Source organism: Hyaena hyaena, unplaced genomic scaffold, assembly GCF_003009895.1.
Source record: "Hyaena hyaena isolate Hyena2069 unplaced genomic scaffold, ASM300989v1 scaffold_901, whole genome shotgun sequence".
Classification (NCBI taxonomy): Eukaryota; Metazoa; Chordata; class Mammalia; order Carnivora; family Hyaenidae; genus Hyaena; species Hyaena hyaena.
This window is the reverse complement of record NW_024081527.1, coordinates 381012-397203: the sequence shown is the minus strand read 5'-3', so window position 1 is coordinate 397203 and position 16192 is coordinate 381012. Positions and strand designations below refer to the sequence as shown.

At 38.2% G+C, this 16192-nt stretch overlaps 2 non-coding genes across 2 annotated transcripts; both read left to right on the top strand.

Moving 5' to 3' along the window:
* The first annotated feature begins 2320 nt into the window (after nucleotides 1-2320).
* On the top strand, nucleotides 2321-2458 carry LOC120222610. The gene has a single exon (XR_005526088.1). It is a non-coding gene; the product is annotated as a U4 spliceosomal RNA (small nuclear RNA).
* Nucleotides 2459-9084: 6626 nt separating this feature from the next.
* On the top strand, nucleotides 9085-9219 carry LOC120222611. Its single transcript, XR_005526089.1, has one exon. It is a non-coding gene; the product is annotated as a small nucleolar RNA SNORA48 (small nucleolar RNA).
* The last annotated feature ends 6973 nt before the right edge of the window (nucleotides 9220-16192 follow it).

Genomic DNA, 16192 nt, shown 5'->3' with positions numbered 1-16192 from the left:
CTGGATCCCAGTGGAGAGCAGACCACATGCACACAGTGAACCCATGAACATGAGGAATTTTAAATGGAGTGGCTTATATTTGCATTTATGTCATCTCCTCTAATATGAGGCAGGAAAAAAGTCTAAGGAGGATAGATTAGCACCTGACATGTACCAGATTTCTTTACTACACTGATTTGCATTACTTCCCTACAGAGCTGCTAAGTTATCCCCAAATTAAGGAATTCTTACATTTGTGTATATTTTTATTATAAAATATAACATCAAAGTGAATCAAAGCATAAATTATCACAGGTTGAACACCCATGTAACTTCCATCTAGTTCAAGAAATAGAACATTTCCAGTAACCTGGAAATCCCCTTTCTGCCCTCTCTTGATCCCTTTACCCTCCCTACCTGCCAAAGGTAAGCACCATCCTGAATTTTATAGTGAATATTTCCTTCTTTTTCTTTATGGTTCTAACAATTAGGCACACATCCCTTACTTGTTTTTTGAATTTGTATAATCTTGCAGTATGTTCTTTTGTGTCTGGCTTCTTTCACTCAGCATTTTGTTTGTAATATTCATCCACATTATTGTGTGTAGTTGTAGTGCATTCATTTTCTTTACCACATAGTATTCCTTGAAATATATATACCATATATACCAGAGTTTATTCTATAATTAATGCATGTTCAAGATGTTTCCAGTTTGGGACTATTGTGAATAAGGTTGCTATGAACACTTTTGCATATGTCTCTAGGTGGACATGTAGATGAATTTCTTTTAAGTATCCATATAAGAGTAGCATTACTAGGTCACCAAGTATACATCTGTTTAATAGATGATGAAATGCCAACTGTATTCCAAAGGGATTGTACAAAATCTACCCCAGCAGCATATGAGAATTGCCATTGTCTACTATATGCTATTGTCAGTCTAGTTTTAGCTATTATATAGCATTATCTTAATTGTGGTTCTAATTTACATCTCACTGATTACTAATGAGATCAAGGGGGGTTTTCTATGTTTGTTGACCATTTGCATATCACCATTTGTGAATGTGTAATGAAGATACATCTCCTAAATTGCCTTCTAGAATCCTGTTATTTTTCCTTTTACATTTATACCTGTAGTTTACCTGGAATTGATTTTTATTTATGAGGTAGAGATGAGATTTCTAGGGTCTTTTTTTCCATAACAGTATCCAACTATTTTAGCACCACTTGTTGAAAAGGTCTTGTTCTACATTACCATCTTTGTCATAAGCCACATGTCCGTATTACATTAGTCTATTTCTGGGCCCTGTATTTTATTCCATTGATGTATTTATCTTACGCTAATATCACACTGTCTTAACTATCATATATTCTTTTAGATCTTCTACATATGATTATATCATTTGTGAATGACACTAGTTGATTTCTTCAGTTGATTTCTTTCCAATCCTATACCTTATATGTCTTTGTCTTGCCTTACACCAGCTGGCTAGGACCTCAAGTACAATGCTGAATAGAAGTTGTGAGAGTAGCATCTTTATCTTGTTCCTCATTTCAAAGGGAAATGTGTCAACATTTCATGATTGTTCGAAGTGGTTTGCTGGTCTTTTTTTTTTTTTAACCTTTTAGCAGATTAAGGAATTCCTCTTCGAATCCTAGTTTGTTGAGACTTTTTGTTGTGGGTGGATATTGAGTTTTGTTAGATATTTTTTCTACATCTGTCGAGACGATCAAATGATTTTTCTCTTTTATTCTGTTAGTATAGTAGATTATATGGTTAGGTTTCCACTGTCAACCAAACTTGCAGTGCTAGCATAAATCCAAGCTAATCATGAGGTATAGCCCTTTTTATATACTACTGATTACTGAGTAGTAAAATTTTGTTAAGATTTTGTATATAGTACAGTTGGTCGATTGTTTTTCTAATAGGAACATGTCATCTTTTGCGGGACTCGTGAAACCAGGTTCCTTTGTTTTCTAAGTCTCAGGAAGAGTTTGTATAAAATTGGTCATTATTTCTTCTTAATGTTCATTAGAATTCACTAAAGAAATGGCCTGAACCTAGAGTTTTCTTTATGGGAAGATTCTTATTTATAGATTAAATAGTTTGTTATTCAGATTTTCTAGTTCCACTTGTTTCCATTTTTGACAGTGTTTTTCTAGAAAATTACATTTTCAAATGTATTGACACAGTTTTTATAGTATGTCCTATTACCATTTTAATGGCTATAAGATCTTTAGTAATGTCCCACTTTTCATTCCCAACATTAGTTACTTTGCTATTTCTTTTTTTTTCCAGTTTGCCAGGCATTAATCAATTTTATTACTTTTTTAAAGGACCAGCTTTATGCAGTGTCAGCATTGTAGCCAATGAGGTTTATCCGAAGTGTGATTATTGCTAATTGAAAATTTTTCCCAATTTTTAAGGGACCAACTTTTGATGTTGATCCTATTATATGTTTGTTTTCTCTTTTATTAACTTCTGCCAATATTCCTTGTTGTTTCCTATCCGCTTTATTTTTCCTTTTATTTTTTTAATTTCTTGAAGTGAATGCCTAACTCCTTGATTTTTCACTTTTTTTGTATGTTTTCTAATATATGTGTTTAAGGCTATACATTTTTCTCTAAGTAATTAATTTCATTCATGTTTTGATAACAGTATTTTCCTTATTATTTTGCTCCAAAGAGTTTTCATTTGTATTTGAAAAGAATAATTTATATTTGCTCTTGTTTTGGGGTACTTGTTTCCCAAATACAGATTTGACCTAATCATTTGTATTGTTCAAATCTTTGATATACTAACTGGTATTTTGTCTACTTATTTTTATCAGTTATTGAAGTATGTTAAAATCTTTCACTATTATTATGGATTTATCTAATTATCCTTGTACTGCTAATCTTTGCTTTCTGCACTTCAAAACTATATATTAGACATGTCAAAATTATATTTTCCTGATGAATTGAATATTTATCAGATATCCCTTTTTGTTTCTAATAATGATTTTTGTCTTAAACTTTAGCTACATCAGCATGTGTATATGATCCTATCCTTTAATTTTTTTTTTAAAGTTTGTTCATTTATTCTAAGAGATAGAGAGAGACAGAGTGCATGAGGGAAGGAGAGGCAGAAAGAGAGAATTCCAAGCAGGTCCCACAGGAGGAGAGGCAGAAAGACAGAAAGAGAGAATTCCAGGCAGGCCCCACACTGTCACACAGAGCCCAACACAGGGCTCAAACTCACAAACTGTGAGATCATGACCTGAGTTGACGCTAAGAGCTGGGCACTTAACAGACCGAGCCTCCCAGGTGCCCCCCCATCCTTTAACTTTTAATCTTTCTGTATCCATATATATTTAAATATGTCTCTTACAAATAGATTAGGTGATTTCTTTTAAGCAGTCTGAGTATAAAATATTGGGTCATTTAGCCTACTTAAGTTTAACTGACTTACTAATATATTTGGTATAATGGCTGAGAGCACTAGCCTCACTGCCAGACAGACTTGGGTTTGAATGTTGGCTCTGACATTGACCAGATACATTGTCTTGAGCTTGTCATATTAATATCTCTGGGCTTGGCTCCTCATCTATAAAACTGGGACGGTAATGACTACTTTCTAGGGTTATTAAAGGATTAATGAGCAAAAATATAGTAAATCTTAATTGCTATCATAGAAGTGAAAGTAAGGCTAGTATGAGAGTCTTCCTAGAAAAGATAAAAGGTGTTAGAGGGAGAAGAAATAAGGTTGAATGGGTAATGTGAGACCAAATCATCAGAGCATTGAAAACTTAGTAGAAGAGGGGCGCCTGGGTGGCTTAGTCAGTTAAGCATCCGACTTTCACTTAGGTCATGATCTCGCGGTTTGTGGGTTCGAGCCCCGCGTCGGGCTCTGTGCTGACTGCCAGCTCAGAGCCTGGAGCCTGTTTCAGTCTGTGACTCCCTCTCTCTCTGACCCTCCCCTGCTCACGCTGTCTCTCTCTCTCCTGAAATAAAAAAAAAAAAAAAAAAAAGATGAGAGAAAGAGAAGTATGAAGTGAGATGCAATTTAAAATAGATATAAAGATTCACAGGAAGCATCCTTCAATTATATATATTAGAGGAAGAGAGAGGAAAATCTCATACATAACTCCCCAAAACAGGGAGGGAAAAGTGATTACAATTGACCATGTTGTTTTTCTTTTTAGTGGTTTCTAGGTGGAGGTTGTTTTATCCCCAAATCTTAAAATAATTTAGTGAGCTACAGCAGTGGCTTTGGTAAAGTAGAATAGAAAGCAAACATTGGATGAGGGATGGAAATGGCCGATGTGTATTTTAATTGCTGATTATATTTAGCATGAGGGTCTGATGTTATACAGTTGGCAATACTAGAGAGAGAAAGAAACTTGCTTTTTTTTTTTTTTTGAAAGAAACTTGCTTTTATAGAAATAACTCAAAACACTAAGTGAGGAGACCTGGATTGGAGCTCTCTCTAATTGTACTGGTTGTGCCCTCTTCTTTTCCTTACCTTTGTTCACAGTACTTAACCTTTTGGGCAGAGATTTTAATCTTGTTTCCCTGTTGGGCTATTGTAAAAGTCGGATGAAGTAATGCAAATAAACGTACTGTTGAAAGTTAATAGTCCTATAAAAATATCAGTATTCCTAAGGACATATTGTTATTTTTCATCCTATTTTACCCCATGGAAGATAAACAAAGCATCCTAAAAAACTAGCAAAAGACTATTAACACTAGAAAGAAGAAAAAGGACAATCCCAGTTTACTTTAGTTTTGATATGCATAAAAATACTAAAACTGGGCACCTGGGTGGCTTAGTCCATTAAGCATTTGACTTTGGCTCAGGTCATGATGTCATAGTCCGTGAGTTGGGAGTCCCCCATCTGGTGAGCTCAAGCCCCACATCTGTTGAGCAGGAGCTCCACTTCTGGTGAACATGAGCCCCACTTCCCACACGCGTGCACTCTCTCCCCCCTCTTCTCTGCCCCTCCTGGGATTCTCATTCTCTCTCTCTCTCTCTCTCTCTCTCTCCCCCTCCCCCCTTCCTCTCTCTGCCCCTCTCTCACTTGTGCCCTCTCTCTCTCAAAAAAAATACTAAAATCAATAAAATAATATATTAACCCATTAGAAAAGTACCAATTCCTTGCTCAAATAGCTATTTAAATAGCTTCTTCAAGAGAAATGACACTAAATAGGTTCATTTTATAGCATAACAACAGACTATCCAAATAAGAGAAAAATAACAGGTAAGTCTGCTTCAGCCACAGTTCAAATGCTCACAAATATTTAATATGATTGTAGGAAAATTAATAAAACTTTATATTCTATTTCACATTCCCTTTCTCAGCCTATGACTAATAATTGCTAATTGGTTTAGGCAAAGCTTTTGGGTTTAGCCTTAATCTAGAGTGTTAGAGTATCTAGAGTGCTAAATGAAAAAAAAAAAAAAACATTTTTTTAACATTTGTTTTTGAGAGACAGAGTGCAAGTTGGGGAGGAGCAGAGAGAGGGAGACAGAATCAGAAGTAGACTCCATGCTCTGAGCTGTCAGCACAGAGCCCAATGTGGGACTCAAACTCATCAACCATGAGATCATGACCTAAGCTGAAGTCACACATTTAACCGACTGAGCCACCCAGGCACCCTAAATGGAAAATATAATATAAAGTATTTTTTAAGTTGAAGATTCCATACAATTGTAAAGTGTACACACACACACACACACACACACACACACACCAAGTATATTGATAAAACTGTCTACATTGAATCTGGATTCCTTCATTCTCTCCTAGAACTAATTAGATGACCATTCCAGTTTGGTAGTTCTACATCTGGTTCTGGTGCCCGGCTGAAAGTTGGTCCAACACCAAACAACCATTTGGCATTTTCCAGAGGTCTATGGAATGTTCTACATTTTTCCCTTGGGCAGAAGAGAGAAAAAGAATGTGAATTGCAAGGATCTGCCACTTTGGAAATTTAGATAGTTGGAGGTTTCCCAAAGTAGATTCTGTAGGATGCTAGTTCTTCTAGGGACAGAGCTTGTTACTATAGTTCTCCTGTCATAAATTTGGGAAATATTCCCACTATAATTCTGCTGCCTTGAAAAATCACATTGCCCATTTACTTATTCTGAAATTCTTTGGAACTTTGTATAATACAGTGTGTTTGTTTATACATAGAATGATTTCCCCCCTAACACCTATTTATATTCCTTTGGGATACATTGGCTTAATTTTAAGATCCTACTGAGTTAAGTGCTCAAGAAATGAATAACCAAGGCCAGCACCCAAAGAACAGTGATCACTCATGAATCATTTGTTGAATGGTGGCCCCACATGGTCAATCTGAAGTTTAATTATTAATGTCTTGGATAAAGGTTATGGGAGCATATCCTTAACATTTGAATAAGAGACTGAAGCTTAATCTATGTAATAAAACCTTTTTCTCTTAGCCATAAGTTCAATCAGTTGTGCATAATTGAGCCTAGACCTAGAAGCTTACTGCACACATTCACATGTACACATATAAATTCAGTGTTTCTAAACGTGGAAGCCATAATCAAGATGGGTGACCAAGGTCTGTGAGCATGCTAATTCCCTGGATGAAAGAATGAGAATTAAAGATGATACACAAATGGTAGAATAGAAGAAGCAATGAGTCTAGTACTTCTTAGTTAAGATGAAGGGAGGGTAGGGGTACAGATTTATAAGAATATTGGAAAAAGGAAAGGAAGGAACTTATAATATCTCAGCACATGGAAAGAACCAAGAACTTCCAAAGGTACTCCTGTATTTCTCATTTGAGAAGATGATAGGAGAGGTATCATCTCCTTTTTTTTTAAGTATATATATGGTGGAGGATGAGATATTAACAGCTCTGCCCTTGATATTTAACTTGAATTGGCAACAACATTATAGACATAATGGGGTTCAGAATTGAACAAAATGTCATATTTGTATAAAATGGGAAGATTTTATAAGTAAATTTTATGAACTTAGGTATAAATTTCCTACCCCTGATTTCATGAATAATCCTCATTATCCTCTTTCAGCTTTTTTTTAATCCAGGAAAGAGCCATCTTTGTACATTTTTCCACTTTTTTTAGAAAGTGACCTTCCCGGACTGCGTCTTTGGCATGCTCTTATTGGGTGTAAGCATGCTGGGGCTGTTCAACAAACAATGAAAAAGAAGCTTAGATGAAAAGTGCAAAGTTGTAAAGTTAATAAGATTCAGTTCAGGACTCTGAACGCTGGAGTTTCCAGCAAAGCCAGACCACACTTGCATCACTTTTAAACTGTGTCTTGGGCTTTAAAACATACTGGTTTTGTTTTGTTAATTTACTCAGGAGTTCTGTTAAGTATTAACTTATGGTGCCAGCAGATTTCATTGTACTTCATGAATTATCATGGATATACCAAGTATTTTGAAGACGTATCTGGTCAAGACATGTTTTGCTCTATTACCTCTCCCCTGGCTGGGGAGACAGAGAACTTGTTGCAAACAGCAGGATTAGTGGATCACAAAATGAATTACTACTTGCTTATGTGAAATCATGAACTGTTTTCTCATTACTGTTTTCGTAGTTTGTCATGCATAACATTTTTAACCAGCCTGGTCTGAAATTTATGCCAGTTATTAGTCATTATTTTCTACAGACCTTATCAAGTCATTGATGTCTGCTTACTTCTTGGATATACTCATTAAATTTACAATCTCTGTACCCTCTATTCCCTGCATAGTAATTAGTTTCATAGTCTTCTCCCTATATTCTAGAGTTGTGACTCCCAAGTGCATGGAGTGGCTACACCTGCAATAAATAATTTCTTCAAATCTGCTGGTGCTGCCTCTGTTCTTTATAGATTCAGATAGAAACCTGAAAAATCCTCTTTTACTTGTCTCCAGTCCTTCCACTTCCATTCTAACCATCACCAAGTTTAGCAGCAAAGGAATTGCCTTTTCTTCACCATTCCCACCACCATAGTTTATGCCAGACCACATCTCCTCACTCCTGGTCATTATAACTTTCTTCAGGCTCCCGCTTTTTTATTACATACAATACTGCTAGAAGAATCTTACTAAAGTACCATATATAATACCCTTTAGCAAATCTGACTTCTCCAGACTGCAGTGATTTCTACAAACTCAGAGTACCCATAGTACTTATAGTAACATCCATACAGCTTAACCCTTAAATCTTTTCACATGCCTTTATTTGAATTCATTTTGCCTTCCTTGAAGAAAGAGAGTTTATCTCATATTTCTTTTCAGCTGCAATAGCCCTTAACACAAGACTCATTCAATACCAACCCTCAGGATCAAGTACTGTCTAATTAGTACCACCTTCAGTGGTAGAAGATTCCGGGCTATAGGAGAAAGAAGTAGGTTACCATCCACTCCTGCATCACAATTTTTTTCTGACTAATGGAATGAGAAGACAATGGCTATTGTCTATTCTTTTTTTGTTAAGTTTATATTTATTTATTTTGAAAGAGAGAGAACTGGGAAGCGGTAGAGAGAGAGAGAGAGAGAGAGAGAATCCCAAGCAAGCTCTGTGCTGTTAACCTGGAGACCATGGCAGGGATGGATCTCAAAAACCCATGAGATCATAACCTAAGCCAAAACCTGGAGTTGGATACTTAACTGACTGAGCCACCCAGATGCCCCCTATTGTTCTTAAGCAAAACTTTTGAGACCCTTCAAAGAAGTAGCTTGAATATCTGTTATGAGGAAGGAGAGTTATACATTGTATAAAGGACCTTCATTGAAAATTTGTTTTTTGATCTTTTTTTTTAAGTTTATTTTTTGAGAGAGAGAATGCACCTGCTGGGCCAGGAAGGGGGTGGGGGTGGGGGGGATAGAAAGAGGAAGAAAGAGAGAATCCCAAACAGTCTCCACAACATCAGGGAGGAGAGGATGTGGGGCTTGATCTCACAAACCATAAGATCATGACCTGAGCTGAAATCAAGAGTCAGATGCTCAACCAACTGAGCCACCCAGGTGCCCCATGATAATTACATTTTTCTCTAAAGTCTCTTTGTCAAAAATCCCTCTTTGAGAATTATGCTTGCTGACTCCTCAGATAAGAGTTCCTATTTAAAAAGTCAGTTAGGTCCCTGACCTGGGCAGAGTGGCACCTGGTCAATGGTGCCAGCTTCATATCAGTCTGGGGCAAAGCAATTCCTTGTTTATCCCAGTTTGGCATTCAGTCTGTTCTGGTGTCTAGTTCATGCCCTGGACACGTGGATTGATGGGGGAAAAAATAATAATAAATAATAAAATTTTAAAAGTCAGTTAAGCGTTGGACATTGGCTCAGGTCATGATCTCATGGCTTGTGAGCTCCACATCAGCTTCTGTGCTAGGAGCTCAGAGCCTGGAGCCTGCTTCAGATTCTGTGTCTCCCTCTCTGCCCCTCCCCCACTCAGAGTCTATCTCTCAAAAATAAATTAAAAAAGAAAAGCATTTTAAAAAATGAAAGAAAGGAGAAAAGAAAAGATGAGGGAAATGCTTGCCTATCAGTGTTGCAAATAAATAAGTTATGATATGTTACTACTGGCCATTAATTTCTACCTTGATGAAATATTAAGGGAGTCCAACCATTGCCCAATCCTCTTTTGGAACAGTTAAGCTTGCCATAGCCTCAGTTACCTGTTACTTATAGCCTGAAGCCCAGTGAGCTCCCATAGCTAAGGAGGCCACTGTTTGCAAGAGCAAATATGCATAGAGATCCCTGGCCAGGGTCACCATACCTGTACTCATTCCTGCATAGAATAGAATTCATTAGCAATTATAAAAGCATGCTTATTGCTAAGGGTTAAAAGAAATTTTTTCCCCTTGGTCCTTAAAGACTGATGTGCCTGGAAAGGAGGCTGGAGGTTTGGCTACCCTGGGTAAGGGCCCAGGCTGTACAGAGCTGAAGAAGCTGAGAGGAACCCAGGTCCTTGGCAAGGCTGCTGGGGTTCCTGTGTTGTAAGGAGAGTTGTTGGGAAAAAGGACTTTGGTGAAGTGAAAATACTTGTTTTAGACAATAATAGCTGCTGGTATGAACAAAAACAGGTAATGGGAACCTCTTCCTAGTCAGGAGCCCAGAGAGAGGAATGAGCAGTTGAACACTTTGAAATGTAATAATGTGCACTTCAATGTTTTGAAATATAGGAGGGAAAGATCTCTAGTTGTCTCCAGTAACTGGCTGGCTTGCTTTATTTTCTTTCCCCACCCAAATATATGTGAGTTTTGGAGCCTTGCTTTCCATACTTCATTTGACTAAAAATTACATTTAAAGCCCATCAGATATAATCCCCTTACTTTAAGAAAGCAAAGACACAGAGTTAGTCAACTAGTTATTACTAGAACTCCTGGCCCAAAACTTACTTCATATGCCATGAAGTTCCTGTTTTCACAGCAGTGACCAAGCCTGTATCTGTTTCCTATTTCCTTCTCCTTTCTACCATGAAATGATAGGAGTTGGGGACTCTAAATTGTGCTGAGAATATATAGCCTTCTGGATCTTGGGACAGCCTTTACACTTTATTATAATCATGCTTCTGTTCAGCAAATATTGACTGACTACAAGGTCCAAGCCTAGTACTAGGTGTTGTTCCAGCAGATAAAAGCCTCAAACATAGTTGCAGCTAACATTCACTATAAAGGATGATTTCATCTCCACCCAAGACAGGAAGGCTGAGGAACTCATATCAATATATTTTTCCAACTCAGTGCATTCAGTTAACCCACATTTACGTAGCTTCCTTTTTCTTTCAAACTGATCACAAGTTTCCTCTTTCCTCTTATATCTTCCTAGCTCCTTGACTGTTGCTTCTGTTTAAAGTTGGGCACAAAAATGAAATAAGTCAGAGAAAGATATATTTTTTTACTCATATGTGGAACTTGAGAAACTTAACAGAAGACCATGGGGAAAAGGAAGGGAAAAAAAATAGTTACAAACAGAGAGAGGGAGGCAAACCATAAGAGACTCTTAAATACAGAGAAAGTTGGGGGGGGTGGGCAGGGGAGAGAGGAAAATAGGTGATGGGCATTAAGGAAGGCACTTGTTGGGATGAACACTTGATGTTGTATGCAAGCGATGAATCACGGGAATCTAACCCCAAAACCAAGAGCACACTCTATACACTGTATTCAGCAACCTGACAATAAATTATGTTAAATAAATAAAGTTGAGCACAAGATTCTGGGAAAGGAGTGAGAAAGCTTAGGGTGTGACTCCACAAGCCAAATCTTGCACAGTTTCTGTATATGGGGATTAGTGAAAGAACAACTGGTTCTTAAAGTTATGGTCTGACTTGAGGCCTGTTTGGGGAGTGTGGGAATTATGGCAAGAAGAGAAGGAGAGTATAACTAAAAACAGTACAGACTTGACATAAAATCAGGTTCCAACTTATACGCATACTCTATCTGACTTTGTCAAGCCATGCTCTCTTCAGATCGTGCCCTCCTCCTTCCCTTTCTTCTCTACTCTCTCTCCATCTCACTGTCTCCACCCTAGTCCAAATCACTCTCATTTCTTTGCCTGGACTTTAGGCAGTCAGGCCTCAATAACCTGTTGACTGGCCTTTCTACACCTATTTGTTTCACTTTGATCCTTTCTCTCAGAGCAACCTTTCAAAAATGCATTGCTTCCTGGTGTGCAAGGGTAATGACCCGAATCACGAATACGGCCTCCAGTACCATGCACAAAGAGGCCCTTGCCCACCTCCTTAGCCTTCCTACTGTGGGCCACCCACATTGGTGCTACCACCAGTCTTCTTTCCCCCTACCCTTATCCCTAACCCCAGCCCCGACACCCCTGCTTTTTCTTCAGGGTTCAGCTCATATGTCACTTCTTCAGGACAACTTCCTTAATACATAAGGGTCCTGGACAGAAGCTCCCCTAACATCTTGCACTTCTCCTTCACACGGCTTATTACAGTTGCAATTCTATACTTTGCTGTTGTTTAAAGACTGTCTCCTTAGTCAGAATATAAACTTAGTTAAGTCAGAAGCCATGGTGGTCTTGTTTACTGCTCTATCCCCCATATCCATCACAGTGTCCAGCACAGCAAGGAGCTTGTTAAATATTTGTTGAATGAATGGCCACACTCGTGTCCTACAGAGGCACATAGCCCCTTTCCTGACACTAGTTCTGAGCAGAGAGAAACCACCCTGTTCTTATTGTATCGTCCATTGTTATTTTTCCTTTTTTCAAGAAGTCTTCACACCCAGCACAGAGGCCAACGCAGGGCTTAAACTCATGACCCTGCGATCAAGACCTGAGCTGAGAGCAAGATTCGGACACAACCGACAGAGTCATCCAGGCGCCTTGTGTGGTTACTCTTAATTCTGATTCGGCTTGCTAATTTTTATCTTCTGTGCTTTTAGATTTCCAAAAGGCAAGAAAGAGCCCTTGGGTAGAATTGCAGTTGGCAGTTGCAGCCACATCACTGTTCTCAGAATGCACATGGCCATTTTTCAGTTCTTTGTATACTGAAACCACCAAGAGTTTTGGGTGGCAGGTCTTGAATTTTGATTCTCGGTCAGCTAAAGCAAGGTCTGTAACCATCCCAAATACAAGTCACTTTCTCTCTGAAAGCCCACCTAATCTTGTCAGAGCTTCTTCTCTCTTCTTGCCAAAGCATTTTGTTTTTACCCCTATTGGGCAGTTATATTCTGGTTTTTTATCTCTGTTGTTTTGATACCCATCAACTTAACCTTCTAAACTCTGTGCTGAGGGCAGGTGCACTGAACTAAAATATTGTCTGAATCATCTTTGTATCTCAGTATCTATCTAACACAATATTAGGTGTTTATTAAACTAAATTGATCTTTTCCATTGTGATAATACAAGACCGGGGCAAATTTCTTTAGTCTTATCAGTTCCATTCATCAATTTCATCATGCACTCTCCCTCACTTCCACAAAGAACTGCAGAGAATAGGATGTCCTGTCCTCTTTGCCTTTCTTACAAATGGTTGCCAAAATCACTAGGTAAGAAGAAATAAAAAGTTTATAAAACTAAGAACAAACCAAGTATGCCAATAAATACATACCATTGGGTATAGTGCATATTTAAAACCCCATGGCTCTTCCTCAAATCAGATGAGAAGAAGTTTTGGGGTGCCTGAGTGGCTCAGTTGGTTAAGCATCCAACTTCAGCTCAGGTCATGATCTCACAATTCCTGAGTTCGAGCCCCATGTCGGGCTCTGGGCTAACAGCTCAGAGCCTGGAGCCTGCTTTGGATTCTGTGTCTCCCTTTCTCGCTGCCCTCCCCCCTCTCTTTCTTTCTCTCTCTCAAAAATTAATAGATATTTTTTTAAAAAAGATGATAAGTTTAAAATGTCAGGGGCATCTGCTGAAACTAATGTCTTAAAAAAAGGAAGGAAAAGAAGTGACCTGCATACTGATAAATTGAACCCCATGCCTTATTGTTGATTCTCAGAAGAAGGATAATAACCTACATGGTATACTTTGCAATGGAAATCATCCTTCCTAACGTGTAAACATTTAAAACTTATATATTCTCTGAAACCAAATGCATAGACCTGGAATAGGTTCTAATCCCATTTGCCCCTGTCTAGCATGGTGACTTAGGCAAGTCAGGTTACTATCTATAATTAGTTGCCCCATGCTACAGATTTTAAAACAGAAAAACCTCCTAAAGGACCTTCCTTTTATTTAAACCAGCCCTCATAGAATCAGGTGTGAACTTGTGGAAGGATGCTGTCAGGCCATGACTGTCAGATGGGAAACTATATTTTGCCATTATCAAAGATATGATATGTGATATGATATGATATGATATATATCTGGGGAGATAAATCTTTTTCAGGTAGAACCTCGTCTTATCAGTTGCCAATTAATTTCTATTTGAGTGGGGTTTTTTTCCAGTTCGACTGGTTTTTTTTTAAATATTTAAAAAATATTTATTCATTTTTGGGAGTGAGCAAGATAGAGCGTGAGCAGGGGAGGGGCAAAGAGAGAGGGAGACACAGAATCTGAAGCAGGCTCCAGGCCCTGAGCTGACAGCACAGAGCCCAATGAAGGATTCAAATCACAGACTGTGAGATCATAACCTGAGCCGAAGTCAAACTCTTAACTGAGTAACCCAGGCATCCTCAGTTCAACTGGTATTTATTAAAAGCCTGTTACTCAAAAGAAATAACATGATATGGCAGAACTATCAGTTAGGAACCCTGTGCTCTAGATCTGACTGTGCGACTACAAGCCGTATGATCTTACGTGCTCTCAGTGACCATTGCTTTTGACTCCCTGTGCTAGGCACTTTACGGGTATGATTTCCTTTAATTCTCACAAAACCCTTCATGATAAATTTTGTCAGCCTTTTATACAGATGACTAAACTGGGATTCAGAGAAGTTACTTAACTCATCCCAGGTCACACAGCTAGTAGATCAAGTGAGATGTTTTTTCCACTGACTAAATTCTCTAGATCTCAGTTTGTACCATCTATAAAATTGGGGAATTTAACTATGTGACATCCATGGATGATATTAAATAAATTTAACTTATTTGTTGACTTTTTATTATGGAAATTTTCAAATTTGCACAAGTCAAGACAAATGACCCATCTGCCAGCCACAATAATAGCACCTCACAGCCCGTCCCCCTTCATCTATTCTCCACCCACTTTCCTCCCCACCCCTGTGCCCACCGGAGTCTTGTGAAACAGTCTAAATATGTATTATTTAATCTTTAAGTATTTCAGTATTTATCACTAGAGAGAAAGACCTTTTAAAAACATAGCCCCAATACCATTAGCACATCTAAGATATTTACTATAATTTCTTACTATCATAAATATCTAGTGTTCAAATTTTCCAAGTTTATAATGATTGGTTTGTTTAAATCAGAAGCCAAAGTCCTCCTGTTATATGTGGCTGCTATGTGTTTTAAGTCTCTTTTAATCTGTGGTTTCTTCATGTCCCCCACCTTTGTTACTCTCGCAATATATTTGAAGAAAGTGGCTATTCATCCTAAAGAATTCCCACATCTGGGGATTATTGCATTCCTGTGCCATCGATTAACTTGTTTCTTTGTTTCCTTTCTCACCTATAAGCTTCTAGTTCAGTCTAGATGCTTGATCTGGTTCAGACTTGATTTTTTTTTTCTCTTTACAAAAACCCTTTACAAGGGTTATGAGTACTTCCATCAGGAGATAGTGATGTCTAATTGTCTTTTTGTTATTATTAACAATACTTAATGCTAATTGCCTAATTCCAGTATTTCCATCAGGGATTTGCAAAATGTTAATATTATAATTATATCTTTTCTTCTTCACTTAATAGCTAGACTATTTCTTTTTTTTTTAATAGTTTATTGTCAAGTTGGTTTTCATATAACACCTAGCGCTCATCCCAACAAGTGCCCTCCTCCATGCACATCACTCCCCTTCACCTATCCCCCCACCCCCATGAGCCCTCAGTTTTTTCTCAGCATTCAAGGGTCTCTCATGGTTTGCCTCCCTCCCTCTCCCCCACTATTTTCCCCCTTCTTCTCCCCCATTGTCCTCTTTTAAGTTCCTTCTAATCCTCCTATACATGCAAACATATGGTAGTTGTCCTTCTCTGCCTGACTTATTTCGCTCAGCATAACACCCTCAAGGTCCATCCATGTTGCTACACATGGCCAGATTTCATTCTTTCTCATTGCCATATAGTATTCCGTTGTATAGATAAACCACATCTTCTTGATCCATTCATCAGTTGATGGACACTTACGCTCTTTCCATGTTTTGGCTATTGTTGAGAGTGCTGCTATGAACATTGGGGTTCATGTGCCCCTATGCATCAGCACTCCTGTATCCCTTGGGTAAATTCTGAGCAGTGCTATTGCCGGGTTCTAGGGGAGTTCTATTGTTAATTTTTTGAGGAACCTCCACACTGTTTTCCAGAGTTGGCTGCACCAGTTTACATTCCCACCAGCAGTGTAGGAGGGTACCCATTTCTCCACATCCTCGCCAACATCTAGAGTCTCCTGATTTGTTCATTTTAGCCACTCTGACCGGTGTGAGGGAGTATCTCAGTGTAGTTTTGATTTGTATTTCCCTGATGATGACGGATGCTGAGCATCGTTTCATGTGTCTGTTGGCCATCTGGATGTCCTCTTTGGAGAAGTGTCTGTTCATATCTTCTGCCCATTTCTTCACAGGATTATTTGTCTTTCGGGTGTGGAGTTTGGTGAATTCCTTATAGATTTTGGATACTA